A 15680-nucleotide genomic window follows, 5' to 3' on the forward strand; every position below is an offset into this window, starting at 1 on the left:
TTTCAATGAGGCATAACATCATAATCATTTTAGAGAAGCCAAAAATCATAAAAACCATAAAATAAAATAGAAAAGAGAAGAATCTTTAACTTACAAGGAGAATTTGAGATCTTTCCTTTGGCTTGATGGTTTGAGGGATCTACTCTTGTTTGAAACAAGAGTGGCCACCAATCTTTAGAAGAGGGAAGGTCAAAAACTAATGAATTATGAGTAAATGACTCTTGGGAGAAGCAGGGTAACAGTGCAAAAAACACTATTAAGCTTCAACAAGGGGGGAGGCTTCTATTTATAGGAAAAAGTGAGCCTCTAACCAAGCAAACTGATTCGAGAATTCTCCAGATCAGTTTGGTCGATTTTTGACCATTTTTAGGTCAGTTTAGCTCACTTTTTGGATCTAGTTGAAATAGGAGAGAGGAGAGATAAAAATATCTCATTATTTGGGAGTTTAAAACTCTCCCCCACATGTGAAATAGGCACCTCCTTCATGAGGGAAATTCCCCCATACTGAGGTGTCAAAAATGCAACATTTCTTCTAAATATCTCTCTTTTTTAACTAATAACCTTGTCCTTAGTCAACTCTTCATCTTATGTGAGTATTTACTCATTTTTGGGGGGATTTTCTTTATTTCTTCCATTTATCTCCTCCACACATTTGGATGAATCTTATTGGCCCATAGGAACCTTAATTTAAAATTTTGAAAAATCTTGACCCTTAGGATAAGGCCTCTTGAACAGATTATACTTGATTTCTAATGCACCTTCTGAAAATCTTTTTGAGCTTCTGTTTCGGGGGAACTTATTTTAATAAGAAGAGATATTTTTTCATCCAAAAATATTTAAAAACTAAATTATCACTCTCTAGAAGATTTTCTCTCTCTAGGCCAAAACTGGTAGAAATGAGATCTTTTATATTTCTGAAGAGGGATTTGACTACAGGGGAAGATACTGGACATCCTGAGAGGCTGGGGAGGAATCTTACATTCAACCCCACTTAAAAAACGTGAGATGTCCTCATCTTGCAGGTGGAGTATGATCTCTTTCATCTTCTTCTTCTTCTTCTTCAATCACTTCTTCCAGCGTTACTGCCTTGCAAGTAGACGGCCGATTTGGGAACAACTCTCTTTGACTTCCTCTATTCTGAGGTGGAGGTCTTGCATTACCTTGGATTGAAATTGCAGGTTGGATAGAGAGTCTACCTCTGGGATTTCCCCGATTTTGGCAAATAGAACCCTGATTACTCTAGATGGAAGGGACTGGAATCTTGATCCCTGATTTTCTTGCCCTAAAGACCTCGATCCAAAAGGAGTTGGGCAATCCCGGGATAGAGAGTCTACCTCTGGGATTTCCCCGATTTTGGCGGATAGAACCCTGATTACTCTGGATGGAAGGGACTGGAATCTTGATCCCTGATTTTCTTGCCCTAAAAACCTCGATCCAAAAGGAGTTGGGCAATCCATGCTGCGATGTCCAAACCCTTGACAGTTATAGCATTTCACTCTTTTGTTCAAGGGTGGAACTTCTGAAGTTGAAATCCAGGGGATTGAGTTTCGAGAAAAGGACATTTCTTCCATTCTGGAACTTCCCATATCTTGGGTTTGACCTTGATATCTCTTAGGTGGAGGAAGGTTGGAATCACCTTCAGGGAATAAAAACCTTTTGAAAGGTGATGGTGCATGCTTTGGCGGGACTCTGACATCAAAGGCCTTGGCGAAATCCTTCGCCATCCGAATTGCTTCGGCCATGGAAACTGGCTTGGCATTCTTCACTAGGATATTCAAAGGTTCGTTTAGTCCCCAAATGAACCTGGCCAACCATCAGCTGTTCTTCAACCAGCAGAGGTGAATATTTGAGGAGGAGGGCGAATGCTTGGTGATATGCTTCAATAGTTCTTCTCCCCTAGGTTAACTCTAGGAATTCGTTCATCTTTGTTTCTAAAAAGCCGGGAGGACAGAACCTCATCCTTAGGTAAATTTTGAGATCAATCCAGGTTTGGGTATTTCGGTCAAGACGGTTTGTCTCGCAGTGGTTTCTCCATGTGCCACTCTAGCTAACTCCACTATATTTAGCCTTGCAAGAGCCATTTTGCTCTTCTCATTGTACCCGATGACATTGAAGTATTCTTCCATTGATTCGATCAACTTCTCCACAGCCTCGCACAATCCACTAATCTCATAGTGATTTGCTGAAATCATTAACGTCATTCTAGCTATGAACATTATCACAGGGACTCGTCCTATTCATCCTCATTGCAGTTTTGCTCGGCTTATTACATTTCAACCAGATTTCAGGAATCATCATTTTTCAATCAGAATCCAAATCCATTGGCATCAGTTCATAACTAGAATTTAAAAATCATATCAACCACATTCGAATTCATCATCTGGATAGCATTAATGCTTATAATTTCAAGTCTTAGATTTACTCATATATACTGCTAGTAAAGAGTTACAGTTATACCCTTTGGTATATACGGGTAGTCATGGTCCTTGGAATTATAAGGTAAAGACCATCATGTCTAGGCCTCAAGCAAGTCAAGGATTACATACAATTGTGGTACTTCCATCTGAAGACCCAATTACTAATTTATGAATTTCAGTTCAAATAACAATTTGTATGAATTTCATCACACAATTCTGATCTTATACTATTACTTCATAAATTTTTGACATTACTAATTGTATGAATTTCATCACACAATTCTGATCTCATACTGTTACTTCATAAATTTTTGACATTTCTGGCTTTTTGGTTGATCCTCATTAGTCAATTTGCTCTGATACCAACTGTAAGATCCCTGTCCCCACCGCGCAAAAATTTCAGGGGTCCTAGCAGCAGAAGTAGTACTTCTTACACGGGGCAGGGTCCCACATTCGGGGCCTCGCCCACGGATATCCAGACAACAGACTAATCCATTGGTTTTTCCAAAACTGAACCCGAAAAAACTTCCTTTGCCTGGAAAGCACAGGCGATTCCACCAGGATAACTTTTCCCTAATGTAGTCAAAAGCCTTAACTAACTGAGCTCATCTGACCGAACCCGTAAGTCCCATAGTTAGATCAGGGAAAAAGACTGTACTTGGATCATAGAGACCAACGCTTTTTTCCTCATTGTGAGAGGCACAACCGTTGATTCTTTTCCATAGAATAATTTTTGTCTAGGATTTACTTCATCTATCGAACTAAACAGAAATTGAGTCTCGATTTACGGATCCATTAGTCCAGCCTCAGTCCCATGGGTTAGCCAACCGCCCAACCACTGTAGTGATGGGATCCAATTAGGAATTTGGTTAGGTTTTGTCCTGGGTACCAGGGAAAAAAGTTCCCAGGCCCCCTAGCCAGATTTTCAAGCAAATTTAACTCCAGTCACACCACCTACACACCCAATATGAAATTGCCTTTTTCCTGGATTCAAATGTATTTAATTCAGTCATTTAATGAAAACATAGTGTTACTGATCATAAACTTCCAAGTATCTGGTTGAATCTTAATTTCCAATCATTCCTTCATCAGAGTATCTATGACATCATTGGCAACTAGAATGCTCACCACCTGTACACTCAGGGGCCTTTTCGATAGTTCCTAGCTCATAGTACCCGACAGATAATCACTTATAAAAATCAAGATGGAATCCTCGTTGAAGATCAGCAAGATCAACCAACAGATCCATATAAGAGAGCTATGGACTCATCAGTTGAGGACCAGCAAGGTCAATCAACCAGATCCATACTCGGTTTCAGAAAACAACTATTACTCCTTGTTCCAATATCTTCCATGACGCACGTGCGGGTATCTTCGGCGACCTAGTGCCCGAGCACCGTATGGTCAGCACCCTCTAGGATCCTTCGTAGGTCACCTAGCGCTTCACTCATAGGCCGCTTCCTTGGTCCCTCATCCACTGTACCGGAAGCGCACCATTTAAATCGAACCGAGGTTGGTCAAGACCTCGGCCGACCTTGCTACGCGAGACGTCCTCCATTGACTCTCCGCGTCAGTTGCAACTTTATCAATTAGATCTCCACAACCTTAATCACAAGACGGTCAAAATGCTTCCCCAGCATTCTTGACATAACACAGTCATTTACAAAGAGGTCACAAATACAGTTTCTATATTGAACTCTCGTCTTTCCACATTATCAGTCATTTACAAACAAGTCACAAATACAGCTTCTATATTGAACTCTCGTCTTTCCACATTATCAATCATTTACAAACAGGTCACAAATACAGTTTCTATATTGAACTCTCGTCTTTTTCACTTCCATGGCCAGTAGAGATAATTAATTCATCCTCATATGATAAACAATCGCTTGTTTTAATCCCTTGATTTTTAATCTTTAAATAACAAATCCTAGAAAGTATGATGGGCTCTCGTACCAATTGTAAGATCCCCACTCTAGCTGGCTCAAGGGGATCCTTTTGATAGGCAACTAAGTCCCCTTTGTCTTCAATTGAGACGACACCTCGATCTCTTGGAAATACGAGGATACAAGCAAACGAAGGGACCTAACTCTATCTCTCTAGGGAAAATGTAATTATTCTAATAAAAATCTAATCCTCCGATCAAACGGCACACAATAGATCATAAATAATAATTATTTTGAAAAGTTACCTGACTCATCGGGTCCACCTATCTATAGAATGGCGCCATCGGGGCATCTATCCACCCACTTTCAACCCATGCACCCAATCATTTTTGTTATCTAATTAGGTCCTACCATACTGTGAAATATATAAAAACAGGTTACTTAATTATTTCCCGCTCACGATTCATGAAGACAATTCTTCCAAAATAGTTGAAAACAAATGAATCTTCAAACACAGTCATAACATTATCACTTGCTCATTACATTATTCACGTGCTCCTAGGCAACCCTCGCACCACCAACAACATGGGCGACATGGTTTCTGCGGTAGCAATTATTTCTGGAGGGGTTTAGAACTTTGGTCCCCAGTTCTCTTGTCCTCGGTGTGGCGGTGACGTTTAAAACTCAGAGCCCCCATTGAGTCCTACCTACCCCCTTGAGGGTGTGCCCCTTAGTTGGATTTTATTTGCACCACTTGCCCCTCGCACCTGGAAGCAAGAAGCTCATCCACCTATATGGGTCCAACTCCAAGCATCTAGTGGGTTGTTCCCCCAAAGCAGGAGGATAGCTTTAGGGTGGACCAATGACAACCATCAAACCTCATAAGATGGACGATAACCGATCGATTAGTAAGAACCAATCAAACAAGAGAAAATACAAAATAGTTTTTTTAACTTGAGATTGACATTCTTTATTTAGGCATTTGCCGTTGTTATACACCCTTCTTGTTTTTTTAAAGGTAAGTTTTTGTGTGGGACTTCCTAATCTTACTAGGTCGCATAATGCAACAGTCTATGCAAAACTTAAAGAGCATTTCTAGCCTGGGCAATATTGACGCGGTAGTAGTTCCTTTACGGCATCGTTACTTGGTCCGATAGAGACATTGCTTGGTCCCACGATGTTACTCACATCCTCGCGTGCGTGTTTGGGTGCTATGACTTGAAAACTCATAAGATTAAGAAAAAGTGCACCTTACGCTATACGTATGTGCTAAGAATTCAGCTTCACGAATTTTGTGTAAAAAGCGGCATCTTTAAGTGAGCAACACTAATTTGGTTCCTAATTTACCCTTCTTGGGTTACCTCCATCTTTAACCCATCATTTGTATAATCTATATCAAAATTTGTAAGTTAATCTCTCGTTTATAATCTTATCATAATACTTTCTAACACAATCCCTCTGTTAATCTCTAGCATACTCCCTAACATATTCTTATACAAGCACAATTTCATAAGATGATTGTCTCGACATGTGAGGATATTCAAATCACTTCCATGGCTAGTAGAGATAATTAATTCGTCCTCATATGATAAACAATCGCTTGTTTTAATCCCTTGATTTTTAATCTTTAAATAACAAATCCTAGAAAGTATGATGGGCTCTTGTACCAATTGTAAGATCCCCACCCTAGCTGGCTCAAGGGGATCCTTTTGATAGGCAACTAAGTCCCCTTTGTCTTCAATTGAGACGACACCTCAATCTCTTGGAAATACGAGGATACAAGCAAACGAAGGGACCTAACTCTATCTCTCTAAGGGAAATGTAATTATTCTAATAAAAATCTATTCCTCTGATCAAACGGCACACAACAAATTGTAAATAATAAATATTTTGAAAAGTTACCTGCCTCATCGGGTCCACCTATCTATAGAATGGCGCCATCGGGGCATCTATCCACCCACTTTCAACCCATGCACCCAATCATTTTTGTTATCTAATTAGGTCCTACCATACTGTGAAATATATAAAAACAGGTTACTTAATTATTTCCCGCTCACGATTCATGAAGACAATTCTTCCAAAATAGTTGAAAACAAATGAATATTCAAACACAGTCATAACATTATCACTTGCTCATTACATTATTCACGTGCTCCTAGGCAACCCTCGCACCACCAACAACATGGGCGACATGGTTTCTGCGGTAGTAATTATTTCTAGAGGGGTTTAGAACTTTGAACACCACTCACCCGCTTGGTGAGGACTACTAAGTGGGTCCCCAGTTCTCTTGTCCTCGGTGTGGCGGTGACGTTTAAAACTCAGAGCCCCCATTGAGTCCTACCTACCCCCTTGAGGGTGTGCCGCTTAGTTGGATTTTATTTGCACCACTTGCCCCTCGCACCCGGAAGCAAGAAGCTCATCCACCTATATGGGTCCAACTCCGAGCATCTAGTGGGTTGTTCCCCCAAAGCAGGAGGATAGCTTTAGGGTGGACCAATGACAACCAATAATCAAACCTCATAAGATGGACAATAACCGATCGCTTTTGGTAAGAACCAATCAAACAAGAGAAAATACAAAATAGTCTTTTTAACTTGAGATTGACATTCTTTATTTAGGCATTTGTCGTTGTTATACACCCTTCTTGTTTTTTTAAAGGTAAGTTTTTGTGTGGGACTTCCTAATCTTACTAGGTCGCATAATGCAACGGTCTATGCAAAACTTAAAGAGCATTTCTAACTTGGACAATATTGACGCGGTAGTAGTTCCTTTACGGCATCGTTACTTGGTTTGGCGGAGACATTGCTTGGTCCCACGATGTTACTCACATCCTCGCGTGTGTGTTTGGGTGCCATGACTTGAAAACTCATAAGATTAAGAAAAAGTGCACCTTACACTATACGTATGTGCTAAGAATTCAGCTTCACGAATTTTGTGCAAAAAGCGACATCTTTAAGTGAGCAACACTAATTTGGTTCCTAATTTAATTTTGCTAAATTTCAGCCATTTAGAAGAAATGATGCATTTTTGACACCTCAGTATGGGGAAATTCCCCTCATGAAGGAGGTGCCTATTTCACATGTGGGGGAGAGTTTTAAACTCCCAAATAATGAGATATTTTTATCTCTCCTCTCTCCTGTTTCAACTAGATCCAAAAAGTGAGCTGAACTGACCTAAAAATGGTCAAAAATTGACCAAAACACCATATTAGTGAATTTGGAAATTTTCCAATTTCCATTTTTGAATACTTAAAAAAGGGGACATGGATAACATGTTTGTAAGTTTCTCAAAACCCTATCATATGACCTATCGTTGGAAAGCGCTTGAAAAATGGAATCTAAAGAGCTATAAAGCGCTCATTTTGGATTAGTGGTGTTCAAGTAATGGTTAATCTAAACTTTTGACCACGTGTCCCAAACTTGTGGAAAATTTCCATATTCCCCAATATGGTATTCCAAACTGATCTAGAAAATTCTAGAATCAGTTTGCTTGGATAGAGGCTGACTTTTTCCTATAAATAGAAGCCTCCCCCCTTGTTGAAGCTTAATAGTGTTTTTTGCACTGTTACCCTGCTTCTCCCAAGAGCCAAAAACTATGAATCTACCCATAATTCATTAGTTTTTGACCTTCCCTTTTCTAAATATTGGTGGCCACTCTTGTTTCAAACAAGAGTAGATCCCTCAAACCATCAAGCCAAAGGAAAGATCTCAAATTCTCCTTGTAAGTTGGAGATTCTTCTCTTTTCTATTTCATTTTATGGTTTTTATGATTTTTGTCTTCTCTAAAATGATTGTGATGTTATGCCTCATTGAAAAAAAGCATTCCCCTCTCTTCTTTAGTAAATCCAACCATTCTTTATCCAAGATGAATGATTAATGGATAAAATCAAGTTTTTCATAATATTTCACTTTGATAAGTAGAAAATGTTTACATTAGAATGATTTAAATACTCTTGGTTAACTTCCAATTAATTTTAGAGGATTAAAAATTGAAAAATGGTCAGCCATACAAAGGAGGTTATGGCAAAATTTTCTAAAATTATGAAAAATAAGTTTTAAATTTTTTTATTCAAAAAGAGTAATTCCCATCATATATGTATTCTTAAAGTGTTAATTTTCATCCTAGGTATAAGAAAATCCTTACTAAAAATATTTTATTAAAAAAGTGTTACTTTATTTAGAATTAAATTCCATGCATAGAAGGAAGTATATTGAAATTGTTATTTTGATTATAAAAGTGTGATTTTCATCATAAATGATTTTTATGCATAAATAGATGCATAAAAGAAGTTCTTTTATATTAAAAGAGTGATTTTTATCATAGATGATTTGTATGCATAAAAGATATTTTTTTATATTAAAAGTGTGATTTTTATCATAAATGATTTTTATGCATAAATAGATGCATAAAAGAAAATCTTTTATATTAAAAGAGTGATTTTTATCATAAAATATTTGTATTCATAAAAGATATTTTTTTATATTAAAAGTGTGATTTTCATCATAAATGATTTTTATGCATAAATAGATGCATAAAAGAAATTCTTTTATATTAAAAGAGTGATTTTCATCATAAATGATTTGTATGCATAAACATATGCATAAAATATATTTTTTATATTAAAAGTGTGATTTTCATCATAAATGGATTTTATGCATAAATAAGATGTATACGAGAAGTTCTTTTATTCTAAAAGTGTAATTCCTACTAACTTGGATTTATGCATGGAAAGATGCATTAAGAATTTATTTTAATCCAAAAGTGTTATTTTCATCAATTTTGATTTTATGCATAGAAAGATGCATAAAGAATTTTATTTTTAATTCAAAAGAGTTATTTTCATCAATTTTGATTTTATGCATAGAAAGGTGCATAAAGAATTTTATTTTTAATTCAAAAGAGTTATTCTTATCAATATTGATTTTATGCATAGAAAGATGCATAAAAGATTTATTTTTATTTCCAAAGTATTATTTTCATTGAAATTAAATTTATGCATAGTTAGATGCATAAAAGATTTATTTTTATTTTGAAAGTGTTATTCTCATTAAAATGGAATTTATGCATAGTTAGTTGCTGAAAAGATTTATTTTTATTTTGAAAGTGTTATTCTCATTAAAATGGAATTTATGCATAGTTAGATGCATAAAAGATTTATTTTTATTTTGAAAGTGTTATTCTCATTAAAATGGAATTTATGCATAGTAAAATGCATAAAAGGTTTATTTTTAATTCGAAAGTGTTATTTTCCTTAAAATTGAACTTATGCCTAAATAGATGCATAAAAGGATTTTTATAAAAGTGTTATTCCTACTAAAGTTGTCTTTATGCCTAATTAGATGCATAAAGAATCTTTATATCAAAAAATTAGAATTCTCCTACATTCTATAATTAGATGCATAAAGAATCTTTATATCAAAAAATTAGAATTCTCCTACATTCTATAAATAGATGTGATAAGATCTGATAGGAGTCAAATAGATGTAAATGAATGTGGATGTGGATGTGGATGTATGAATGTAGATGTGGATGTGGATGTATGAATGTGAATGTGGATATGGATGTATGAATGTGGAATTTGGATATGGATGTATGGATGTGAATGTGGATGTGGATGTATGGATGTAGATGCGGATGTGGATGTATATATGTAGATGTGGATGTATGAATGTGGATGTGAAAATGGATGTATGGACGTAGATATGGATGTGGATGTGGAAAATGGATGTATGGACGTAGATGTGGATGTGGATGTATGGATGTATGTATGTGAATGTGGATTTATGAATGAGGATGTGAAAATGGATGTATGAATGTGGATGTGAAAATGGATGTATGGATGCAGATGTGGATGTATGGATGTGGATGTGGATGTGGATGTATGGATGTATGGATGTGGATGTGGATGTATGGATGTGGATGTATGGATGTATGTATGTGGATGTGGATGTATGAATGAGGATGTGAAAATGGATGTATGAATGTGGATGTGAAAATTGATGTATAGATGTAGATGTGGATGTGGATGTGGATGTATAGATGTGGATGTATGAAAGTATGTATGTGGATGTGGATGTATGAATGAGGATGTGAAAATGGATGTATGAATGTGAATGTGGATGTGGATGTATGAATGTGGAATGTGGATATGGATGTATGAATGTGGAATGTGGAAATGGATGTATGGATGTGAATGTGAATGTGGATGTATGGATGTGGGTATGGATGTGGATGTATAGATGTAGATATGGAATGTGGATGTGGATGTGAAAATGGATGTATGCATGTGGATGTGGATGTGGAAATGGATGTATGGATGTGGATGTGGATATGGATATGGATGTATGAATGTGGATGTGGATATGGATGTATGGATGTAGATATGGATGTGTATGTATGAATGCGGATGTGGAATTGGATGTATGATGTGGATGTACGGATGTGGATGTGTATGTAGAATAATGAATGCAAATGTGTATGTGAAATGATGTGTCGTCGATATGAGTGAATGGATGAGATGTGATGACATGTGAATTGTGATGTGAATGAATCTGAGGTGATGAGATAGAAAATGATGTGATTGGATAAGAATGAGTACACATATGAATGGAATGTGGACTGATGAGGAGGGATAATGTAACTGACCACATTCCAAAGGCCTTTAGCAACGAGCACATGGACCACAATGGGTAGTTAGTCCCATCAAGTTTTTGGGTATAATGATTCATTTTTGACACATGTGTAAGGAAAAGGGGTCCCTTCAAGGAGGCACCTATTTCACATATGTGGTGGAGTTTTAAACTCAAAAATATTGTGATATTTTTATCTCTCCCCTCTCTTGGATCAAACCAAATCAAAAGAGAACCAAACTAGGTCCAAATCTTGTTCAAATTCAACCAAACTGAACCTAGAAAATTCTAGAAATTAGTTGGACTTGGTTAGAGGCCTCCCTCACCTATAAATAGATCCTTAGCCCTTTGTAAAAAAATATGAGAACTATACTATGCCAGTATTATGCTGAAATGATAATTTTTACTATCCTCTCCAAATTAAAGAAATTGGAGCTTCCCTCTCTCTTCAATCTTCCTTGGTGACTCCATCAACATACCAAACCAATTGATTAGTTGGGAGCCTCTACTGTGATCAAAGAATCAAGCAATTTGGAAGGTAAAGAGTGGATTATGATTTTTTTTCCATAATTTCTAAATGTTTCTCTCTTCTCAACCCCTCTCAAGCTTGAGAAGCTTAATTTGAATGGCTTTTGAACACTATTGAAGTTCTTTGATGTATTGTAATAAAGAAACACATAAATTTTTATTTATGCTTAATTTTAATGGTTTTTAAGCATTTCTCTCTCTCCCCCAAAGAAAGGTCATTCCTATGAACTATTCTCAATGCAAATGAAGCTTCTCATGAAGCATTTCTCTAATCCAAAAGTAATTTCTATGCTTGTCTAATTGGAGGCCAAAATAATGGCTTTTTAATGCTTTTATGCTATTTATTTCATAGAGAAGTTATGAATCAATCCATAATTGGATAATGATCCAATTAGTGGTCATTCTAATCTTATTAATAAAATTAAACTTCATTCTTTCAATTAAATTGAGAATTATCAGTAATAGCAACGGAGCTATGGCAAAATTTTTGTAAAATAAACACATAAAATATTTTCATTCATAATATGAAAAGAGGACTTCCTACCATATTCTAGGAATTATCATCCTAGATAAATTGAATGATTCTCACTGAAATCATGGAGAAATTGATTTTTATGTTTATGCTTAATTAATAAATTAGAAAAAAGAGAATTCTAGTAATTTATTATTATGTTAAAAGAGTAACCCCCATGATAATGGAAATCCATGTATTCCAAAGAATTAAGAGAAAATTTTGGAATACTAATATAATGTATATTTTACGTAAAAATAAAAGAAAGGTTTTAGTTAAATTTATCTTTTTGTATAGATAAATTTTTATGATGAAAGAGGAATTTCCACCATATTGAAATTTAAATATTTAAATAAGGAAAGTTTAATTCCTAGTGCAAAGGAATTAATGAAGATTTTTATTTAATTTTCAAGAGAAAATTTTGTTAAATTTATCTTTTTTCATAGATAAGTTTAAATGATAAAAGAGGAATTCCTATTACATTTGGAATTCCATCAATTAGATGGGAAAAGAGAAACTCCTAGTATATTGTAATTATTGGATAATTCATTTAAATTTAAAGATGATTTTTTTTATAAATTTATTTATCTATGAGAAATAATTAAATGTTAAAAGAGGAATTCCTATTACATTTGGAATTCCATCAATTGGATAGGAAAAGAGAAATTCCTAGTATATTAGAATTATGGGATAATTTATTTAAATTCAAAGATAAATTTCTAGATAAATTTATTTATCTATGAGAAATATTTAAATGTCAAAAGAGGAATTCTTATGACATTTAGAATTCCATCATTTAGATGGGCAAAGAGAAATTTCTAGCATATCGAAGTAATGGATATTTTAATTTAGATAAATTTATTTTATGAGAAATAATTGATGAAAAAAGAGGAATTCCCATGACATTGGAATGTAAATAATTAAATGCAAAAAGAGGAATTCCCATGGTAATTGGGATCCAAGAAATTTAAATGAGAAGAAGAGGAATTTCTAGTATAAAGCGATTTATGATTATTTACTAAAAGTAGAAATATGGGTAGAATTGATTTCTACAAATCCCATGAATTCGTTTATTCAAAAGAAGAATATTGAATATAACTCAATTGAGGAATAGAGAAGGAATATAGAAATAGTTGTCAGAAAAAGAATCTTTAATTAGGCCAAGCAATTGGCAGAAATTTAGAAAAAGTCCTATTGTCGGTATCAATCTAGAAAAAAAAGCTATTAAATGGTAATAGCATGTGAATGGATGTGTGTATGGGATGAGATAGGATGTGAATGAATGTGATAAGATGAAAATAGGATAAGATGTGATGTAATGGAAATAGATGTAAATGTGAAGAGGATATGTGCAAGGGTGAGATGGGAAGTACGCGGATGTGAATGCAGATGTATATGTGAAAGAAGGGATATGCATGTGTATGTGGATGTATAAATGTGGATGTGTTTATAAAAGAATAGATGTGAAGGTATATGTGGACGTATAGATGTATGGATGTGGATATGGATGTGGATGTATGGATGTAGATATGGATGTGGATGTATGAATGTGAATGTGGATATGGATATGGATGTATGGATGTGGATATGGATGTGGATGTATGGATGTGGATATGGATGTGGATGTATGAATGTGAATGTGGATATGGATATGGATGTATGGATGTAGATGTGGATGTGGATGTATGAATGTGGATATGGATATGGATGTATGGATGTAGATGTGGATGTGGATGTACGAATGTGGATGTTGAAATGGATGTATGAATGTGGATGTGGATATGGATGTGCATATGGATGTGGATGTATGGATGTGAATTTATGAATGTGAATGTGGATATGGATATGGATGTATGGATGCAGATGTGGATGTGGATGTATGAATGTGGATATGGATATGGATGTATGGATGTATGAATGTGGATGTGGATATGGATGTATGGATGTAGATGTGGATGTGGATGTGGATGTATGAATGTGGATGTGAAAAAGGATGTATGGATGTGGACGTGGATGTGGAAAAAGATGTATGGATGTGGACGTGGATGTGTGAATGTGGATGTGGATGTGGATGTGGATGTGGATGTATGAATGTGGATGTGGATATGGATGTATGGATGTAGATATGGAATGTGGATGTGGATATGGATGTATGGATGTAGATGTGGATGTGGAAATGGATGTATGGATGTGGATGTGGATGTATGAATGTGGATGTGGATGTATGGACGTGGATATGAAAGTGGATGTATGGATGTGGATATGGATGTGGATGTCTGAATATGGATGTGGATGTGAATGTATGGATGTGGATGTACGAATGTGGATGTGTATGTGGAATAATGAATGCGAATGTGTATGTGAAAGGATGTGACGTCGATATGAGTGAATGGATGAGATGTGATGACGTGAATTAGGACGTGAATGAATGATAGGGATGTGAATGAATGAATGATAGGGATGCGAATGAATGATATGTGATGTGAAGGAATCTGATGTGATGAGATGGAAAATGATGTGATTGGATGAGATGGGTACACATATGAATTGAATGTGGAATAAGTAATGTGGACTGATGAGGAATAAATGTGGACTGATGAGGAATAAATGTGGAAAGACAAGAGTTCATTATAGAAACTGTAATTGTGACCTGTTTGTAAATGACTGTTTTATGTCAAGAATGCTGGGGAAGCATTTTGACCGTCTCGTGAATAAGGTCGTGGTGGAGACCTAACTGATAAAGTTGCAACAGCTGACAGAAAGTCAACCGAGGACGTCTCGTGTAGCAAGGTCGGCCAAGGTCTTGACCAGCCTCAGTTCGATTTAAATGGTGAGCTTCCGGTATGGTGGATGAGGGACCAAGGAAGCGGCCTATGAGTGAAGCGCTAGGTGACTTGCGAAGGATCCTAGAGGGTGCTGACCATACGGTGCTCGGGCTCTGGGTTGCCAAAGATACCCACATGTGCGTCGTGGAAGATATTGGAACAAGGAGTAAGAGTTGTTTTCTGAAACCGGGCATGGATCTAGTTGATTGACCTTGCTGGTCCTCAAAACAGATGAGTCCATGGCTCTTTTATATGGATCCGTTGGTTGATCTTGTTGATCTTCAATGGAGATTCCATCTTGAATTTTTTTTAATAAGTGAATATATTGCCGGGTACTATGAGCTAGGAACTATCGAAAAGGCCCCTGAGTGGTCAGGTTGTGAGCGTTCTGGTTGCTAATGATGCCATAGATACTCCGATAAAGGAATGATTGATTGGAAATTAAGATTCAACCAGATATTTTGGAGGATTGTGATCAGGGATACTATGGCTTCATTAAATGATTATTTTAAAGATAGTATCTGTGAAGAAAGCAATTTCATATTGGGTGTGTAAGTGGTGTGACTAGATTTAAGTTTACATGAACATCCGGCTAGGGGGCCTGGGAACTCCTTTCCCTAGTACTCGGGACAAAAGCTAACCAAATTCTTAATTGGATCCCATCACTACAGTGGTTAGGCTGGACTGATGGATCTGTAAAATGAGTCTCAATTCTGTTGTTGTAAGATTCCTCCCCCAGCCTTCGAGGTATACAGGAGTAAGAACCTCCCTTTCTGATCTTATAATTATTCCCTCTCTAAAAAGAAAGATTCTAATCTTATAATTATTCCCTCTCTAAAAAGAAAGATTCTGATCTTATAATTATTCCCTCTCTAAAAAGAAAG

Source organism: Cibotium barometz, chromosome 7 (assembly GCF_041138505.1).
Source record: "Cibotium barometz isolate CiBa-2024 chromosome 7, ASM4113850v1, whole genome shotgun sequence".
Taxonomy (NCBI): Eukaryota; Viridiplantae; Streptophyta; class Polypodiopsida; order Cyatheales; family Cibotiaceae; genus Cibotium; species Cibotium barometz.